The sequence below is a fragment of the Lytechinus variegatus genome, chromosome 2 (genome assembly GCF_018143015.1).
Source record: "Lytechinus variegatus isolate NC3 chromosome 2, Lvar_3.0, whole genome shotgun sequence".
Lineage (NCBI taxonomy): Eukaryota > Metazoa > Echinodermata > Echinoidea > Temnopleuroida > Toxopneustidae > Lytechinus > Lytechinus variegatus.
The window spans coordinates 42341789-42348836 of NC_054741.1; the positions used below are offsets into that span (position 1 = coordinate 42341789).

Genomic DNA, 7048 nt, shown 5'->3' on the forward strand with positions numbered 1-7048 from the left:
GGACCTCTGTCATCCAGAAGCGAGGACAAGTTGATGCTGTCTTTTGGGATTTCCAGAAGGCTTTTGACAGAGTACCTCACCAACGGTTACACTCCAAGCTTCTGAATTATGGCAAAGTGATACGCTCAACTGGATTATGTCATTCCTTACCAACAGACGACAAGCTGTGGCAGTTGGTGGAACCAAGTCACAATCGAAAAGTGTCACTTCTGGAGTGCCCCAAGGCTCTGTGATCGGCCCAACTCTCTTTCTATTATTCATACATGACATCCAAGATCAGATAAGGTCAAGTATGAGGCTATTTGCTGATGACTGTGTAATTTATAGAGAGATTTCCAAAAGTACGGGCCATCACATTCTTCAACAGCATCTCCAGCAACTATCCAATCGGTCTTCAACCTGGTTGATCAATTTCAATGTGAAGAAGTGTGCAGTTCTATCAATAACTCGAAAACGTGTGCCTGGCTTCTATGATTACTCTCTCTGCAATGATCTTATACCAAGAGCAAGTGAAGACAAATACCTGGGTGTGACGATCACTGCTGCTGTAGGTTGGAAAAAGCATTGCCAGAACATCAGACACAAAGCAAGTCGTACTTTAGGACTTATCCGAAGGACCCTGTCACCATGTACCAAAGAGGTGACAGCCAGAGCCTATACTGCATTGGTCCGTCCACAATTGGAATATGCATCAGAGGCATGGAACCCGCATTCAGCTACAATTGTTAGCTCAATTGAAAAAGTGCAAAGATCAGCTGCTCGCTTTGTACACGGTGACTACAGGACCTCAGCCCTTGTGTCTGCGCTCGGATGGGATAGTCTCTATACACGCCGTCTTCTTGCTCAGTGTACCCTCTTCCATAAAATTCATCATCATCTAGTTGCTGTACCTTTTCCTCCTACCATTGGTCCTGCCACATATATTGGACAACATGATTACAGCCTTAAATATGCTATGCCGAAAGCAACCACTGATGCGTACAAGTTCTCTTTCTTCCCACGTACCGTCAAAATTTGGAATCACCTACCAGGACCTGTTGTAATAGGAACAAACCCAGCTGTATTTAGAGAGGCTGCGCTGCCATTCATCCGCTCAATGCAGCCTCCTGTTGGGTCTCTTATGCTGTAAACCAAGAGGCAATTTTTACTTGCATGGTGCACATTCACTTTTAATGTATACAGTGCGTATCAAAAAAAAGTTTACACTTTGAAAAAATCCTGTAAAATTATACATTTGTAATATCCTGAAGATTGTTCCACATTTCAAAGTTGGTACAGGTCCATTAAAGCAAATGACGATATAACTGTCGAAAAAAATTTCCGCTTGAGTGAGCACCACTTACTTTTGAAAAGTTAGTGAAAAATGATTTGCGCAGAAATTTGAAATAGTTGTGGGAATAAAAGTAGACCTTAATCATGAAGAACACGTGGAATTTAGCTAGTAAAATTGATTTGAAGATATCTTCTACATTGTTTGACTTGTTTCCTTGCCCAAGAGTGCATTTCGCCCCACCCAATCCCCCACACACCGAGGCCATCGTGACGATATTTGCTTTACATTGAGCTGTGATTTGCATGGAATGGCTTAAGCTTGATTTTCATTTTGTTAATCATTGCTAAACTTGGGAAAAGTGTGGAGAAACAAGTATTAAATGAAGAATGAAATGTAAATCAACTTTCAATGATAAAAACCGAGTAATAAAATGCTGGAGATGTCTGATATAAAATTTTGTTCAGATTCAGTTATGTCCTCAGATCCAGCTGGCACAAATAGGGAAAAGGTTGTGCTTATTAAGTGTTGAAATTTCAATTTGGGTGGCAAACTTGTCACAAAATGCTTGAATTTATCCGTTTTATTCCAATTGACTAAAAGTGCAAGGGAAATGTATAATAAATCTTTCGTAGTGTAAGTTTGATTTCGTCCTTTCCCCTTGACACAGCATGAAAACGAGCATTTCTGCGCAAACAGATTTCTGCAAGCTTTACAGAAATGGACAGTGCTCACTCAAGTGTAACATTCTGACAAAAATTTTACTTTCATTAGATAGATGAGACCCAAACCCAAGATTATATGTGAAAAAATTACCCGGATGTTGTATATTTTTTAATTCCCAGGGCTTTTTCAAAGTGTAAACTTTTTTTTGATACGCACTGTATAAGTGAAATTTCAAATTACTTCACCATGGCACCTCGCACTGATACACAGAATGCTTTCATCCCAGGATAGCTTTGAAGCTGGTGAAAGGGATTACTCTTCAAGGTTCAAGGTTATGAGCATTTGGATATTGCGATCGCCAATGCTATGGCAATCCTATTGGCAATAAAATTTAAAAAAATTTGAGATTTTTGCAGAAAATAAAAGTACATATCCTATTCTATTTGTAACTAAATTTCTAGGCAGCAATTTATTTTTCTTTCTTAGATATGAGGGGATTTTCACTGTGATGTCATACAAATTTTTAATACAATGTGCAAATCCCATTGGAAACGTGTACAGTAGCAGAGTTATCCAACATTTTGACTGACCGTGATTTGAAAGCTCGCAGTCAGCCAAACTGTCTCATCGGCCATCTGCACTGCATTGACTTTGCACGTGAAAAGCGATACGTTTTGACTGACCACACGCATTGAAATCGCGGTCAAGGTTGTTGTATTCCCTATGGTATTTTTGTAAAAGGGAAATCTAAACCGCTCAAACCAAAATTACAAGCTTGTAGCTCTTTTGCGATACTTCTCTGATCCTTGGTTTTGTGAAAAAATAAGGATACCATTGTCAAGGAATTGTCTTGGTCTTTCCAACCATGTATTTTTCTAGCAATTAATATGTTGTAAGGCTAGAGAGCTAAGTGTGAAAATTTTAGGTAAACTTTGAAGTCGATTTTCTCTGAAATTTGAAGACAATAATATGACGCAGCAGCGTGCCCCCCCCCCACCACCCAAAATGATAGGCATCTTTGCTTTACCTTCTAATATTGCTTCTGCATACCAACTCTTATGAAAAACAGGAGAAAGAAAGAAGTTACAGGCTTTACCAAATTTTCCACAAAAATATGGTTACCATGACAACCATGTCTCCATCCACACCAAAATCAATAGGCGGCTTTGCTTTACAATAATGGACCGTCATGCCACATTTTAAGATGATCGGAGAAGAAATGCAGCTGGTAGAGCGCTCACAAGGACATCTCTACTACTTCCACAAAAATCTTGTTGCCATGGCAATGACATCCCCGCCCACACCAAAATCATTAGGCAGCTTTGCTTTACCATAATGATCCTTCATGCTACATTTGAAGATGGTCGAAGAAGAAATGCAGCTGGTAGAGCTCTCACAAGGACATCTCTGCTATTCCACATAAGCTCTTCTTACCAGGGCCACTTTGTCTCCGCCCAAACAAAAATTGTTAGGCGGCTTTGCTTTATTATAATGAACCTTCATGCCACATTTGAAGATGATCGGAGGAGAAATGCAGCTGGTAGAGTGTTCACAAGAAATCTCTGTGGCGGCGGACGTGGCGCGACAAGACCAAATCTATAGTATCCTCCGAACTCTGCTCGGGGGATACAATGAAGCTAGTTTGTTTAATATCTGTCTGGAGAATATGGGTTTGGTGTCTCAATTATGGTTTAAAGGGTCAAGTAATGCACTAGGGCACGTTACAAGAACAGGCAGTGGTCTGGTATGTTAAAAAATCCAAGATGGCTTCCGAGAATGGGGTCTAAATAGACAGTTGTTGCTTAAAACTAGACATAGTTCATTAGAAATACACCTTAGGAAATGATTTTGGTGTCTACACTAGAGTTTAAAGAGTGAAGTTCAAAGGAAAGTCAAGTGTCAAGTTTGTCAAAAAAATCCAAGATGGCTTAAAGAAAATAGGGACATAAATGATTGCTATTACTTAAAAGTGGACAAAGAACATTGAAAATATACTTGGAGAATATACTAGTGTCTACACAAGGGTTTCAAGGGTCAAAATACTTTGGGACTTGTTACAATGATATGCAGTTATCAATTTTGCCTTAAAATCCAAGCTGGCTTCCAAAAACTGGTTCTAAAATGACTGCTGTTACTTAAAAGTGGACATAGATCATACAATATCCACCTGTGAGATGTAATTTTGGTGCCTCCGCTTAAATGGGGATAAATTATCATATTGTTTCATGAGTTGGTGACAGCACCCATTTTGATGAAATTTTAGAAGCTACCTTGGTTCTTTGGACAAAATGGGAAACTAACCATCCTTGCTAATTGTCTGAATGTATTATTTGACCCTCCATACCACAATGTAGACACAAAAATCATTTCTCACAACTTGATTTTGTATGAACTCTGACCATTATTGAGTTTTAGATGTCATTTTGAAAACCCTCTTGGATTTCTAGGCAAAAATGGATGACTGCATATCATCGTAACCACTCCAAATGCATTATTTTAACCATGAAACCATGGTGTGGACACCAAATTCATATCTCCTTAACGGATTTCAAATGAAATACCGTATGTCAATTTTTAAGAAACAACAGTCATAATTTGGAAACAAAGTTTCAGCAATACTCCTATGTGTTTAAGACCACATGCTTGATCTGTTATGAAAATCATAAGTCAGAAAAAATTTGAACCAGTGGGATTTGAACCTGCCATCTACTGCTTTCCGGGCAGCGACTTAACAACCAGGCTATTCTGGTTCACGGCTAAATCACGATGAACTGGAATTCAAATACCCTCGATCCTCTTCTTTCTGACTCATTTATGTGCAAATGCAGTCCTCCGTGGACAATACATAGTAAATAAAGAGGCTTTGCATATTAATGAGTCAGAAAGAAGAGGATCGAAGGTATTTGAATTTCATTTCATCGTGATCTAGCAGTGAACCAGAATAGTCTGGTGGTTAAGTCGCTGCCCGGAAAGCAGGTTCAAATCCCACTGGTTCTTTCTGACTTGTGATTTTCATTACAGATCAAGCATGTGATCTTAAACACAAAGGAGTAATGCCGAATCTTTGTTTACAAATGATAATTTCCTCCCATTAAAGCCTCTTTATTTACTAACAGCAGTCGTTTTAGACCTCGATTTTTTGGAACCATCTTGAATTTTTCGACACACTGGACCGCTGACTGTCCTTGTAACTAATTTCCTGACTTTTAAAACTATGGTTTAGACATCAGAACCATATGCCCTTGATGGATATGACATGAACTATGTCCATTAGTAAATAACAGCTATTTTATACTCCATTTTATGAAGACACAGTGAACTTTTGGACATACTTGACCATCGATTGTCCTTGTAACTTATCCTTTTGTACTATTTGACCCATTCAACCAAGGTATAACACAAAAATCATAGTCCCGAATATTGAACAAACTATGTCAGGTTTTTTTAAGTAGCAACAGTGATTTTAGACTCCACTTTTGGGAAGCCATCTTGGATTTTTTAACATACCGGACAACTGTCCTTTTAACTTATCCCAACATAATATTTGATCGCTGAAACCATGGTCTAGACACCACAAGTGGTATGCCTCTGGCGGTCTCACCTGCATCACGCGATTCAATATAGCAGCAGTGCTGACTTTGAAAACAACTACAACTCGCACAAGATGTTCAGTGATACTTGGTTACTCTTATTTCCACGTTTTATGTTCAAACTAGACCAATACACTAACAGAGATATGATGGTAATTCAACAAATACCCCCAACATGGCCAAAGACCATTGACCTTACATGACCTTTGACCTTGATCATGTGACCTGAAACTCGCACAGGATGTTTAGTGATACTCGATTACTCTTATGTCCAAGTTTCATGAGTCAGATCCATAAACTTTCAAAGTTATGATGGTAATTCAACAGATACCCCCATTACGGCCAAAGTTCATTGACCTTTAACCTTGGTCATGTGACCTAAAATGTGCACAAGATGTTCAGTGATACTCGATTACTCTTATGTCCAAGTTTCATGAGCTCGACCTACATACTTTCAAAGTTATGGTAATTCAACAAATGCCCCCAATTTGGCTAAAGTTCATTGACCCTAAATGACCTTTGACCTTGATCACATGACCTGAAACTTGCACAGGATGTTCAGTGACACTTGATTACTATCATATCCAAGTTTCATCAATCAGATCCATAAACATTCAAAGTTGTGATGGTAATTCAACAGATACCCCCAATTCGGCCAAAGTTCATTGACCCTAAATGACCTTTGACCTTGGTCATGTGACGTGAAACTCATGCAGGATGTTCAGTGATACTTGATTGACCTTATGTCAAAGTTTCATGAACTAGGTCCATATATTTTCTAAGTTATGATGACATTTCAAAACTTAACCTTAGGTTAAGATTTGATGTTGACGCTGCCGCCGCCATCGGAAAAGTGGCGCCTATAGTCTCACTCTGCTATGCAGACAAAAATTATATCTCCCAGGTAGATATGAAATAAAATATGTCTATTTAAATATGCATGTGTCTGGTATGAATGGGAGTGTCTTTGGTGTGGTCCAGTGAAAGTGTGTGGTTGTTGTTTGGAGTGTGGTGATGCCTGTTCACATTTAAACCTGTTACTTGGTCAGTTTCATCTGCATATTTTGGGGAGTATAGGGTTTGGACTTCAGTAGTAGGTCGTATTTTACTTTATTAACTTTAAATGTCAGAGGGCTACGAGATTAAAAGGAAAAACATTTTTGAATTTTGGAAAGATAAAGGCAGTAACAAAGTATTTGACAGGAAACATATCGTATGGTAGAGGTGGAAAAACTAGCACATCAATGATGTGGAGGTCATCCGGCATCTCGCAACACAATTTAACACAATTTTAATTTCAGCCCAGTTGACACTGTAGTGAATTATATTGGTGACATAAATTGAGGATATAGAATTGAAATTGATGAAGAAATGACATAGAAGCATTTTTTGTGATCTATGAATAAATTTCATATGAATTAAATATTAATTATTATTCATTCAAAGTTTCTTAACTCTGTGTAGAACTTTGGTGAACCTAATGTAGCTCTCATATGGAACAAAAATAACCAAAATCAATCAA

The 7048-nt window shown here is 38.4% G+C and overlaps 1 long non-coding RNA gene across 1 annotated transcript; it reads left to right on the forward strand.

Moving 5' to 3' along the window:
- The first annotated feature begins 947 nt into the window (after positions 1–947).
- LOC121408114 lies at positions 948–2229 on the forward strand. The gene is made up of 3 exons (XR_005968998.1): positions 948–1174; positions 1713–1714; positions 2161–2229. It is a non-coding gene; the product is annotated as an uncharacterized LOC121408114 (long non-coding RNA).
- The last annotated feature ends 4819 nt before the right edge of the window (positions 2230–7048 follow it).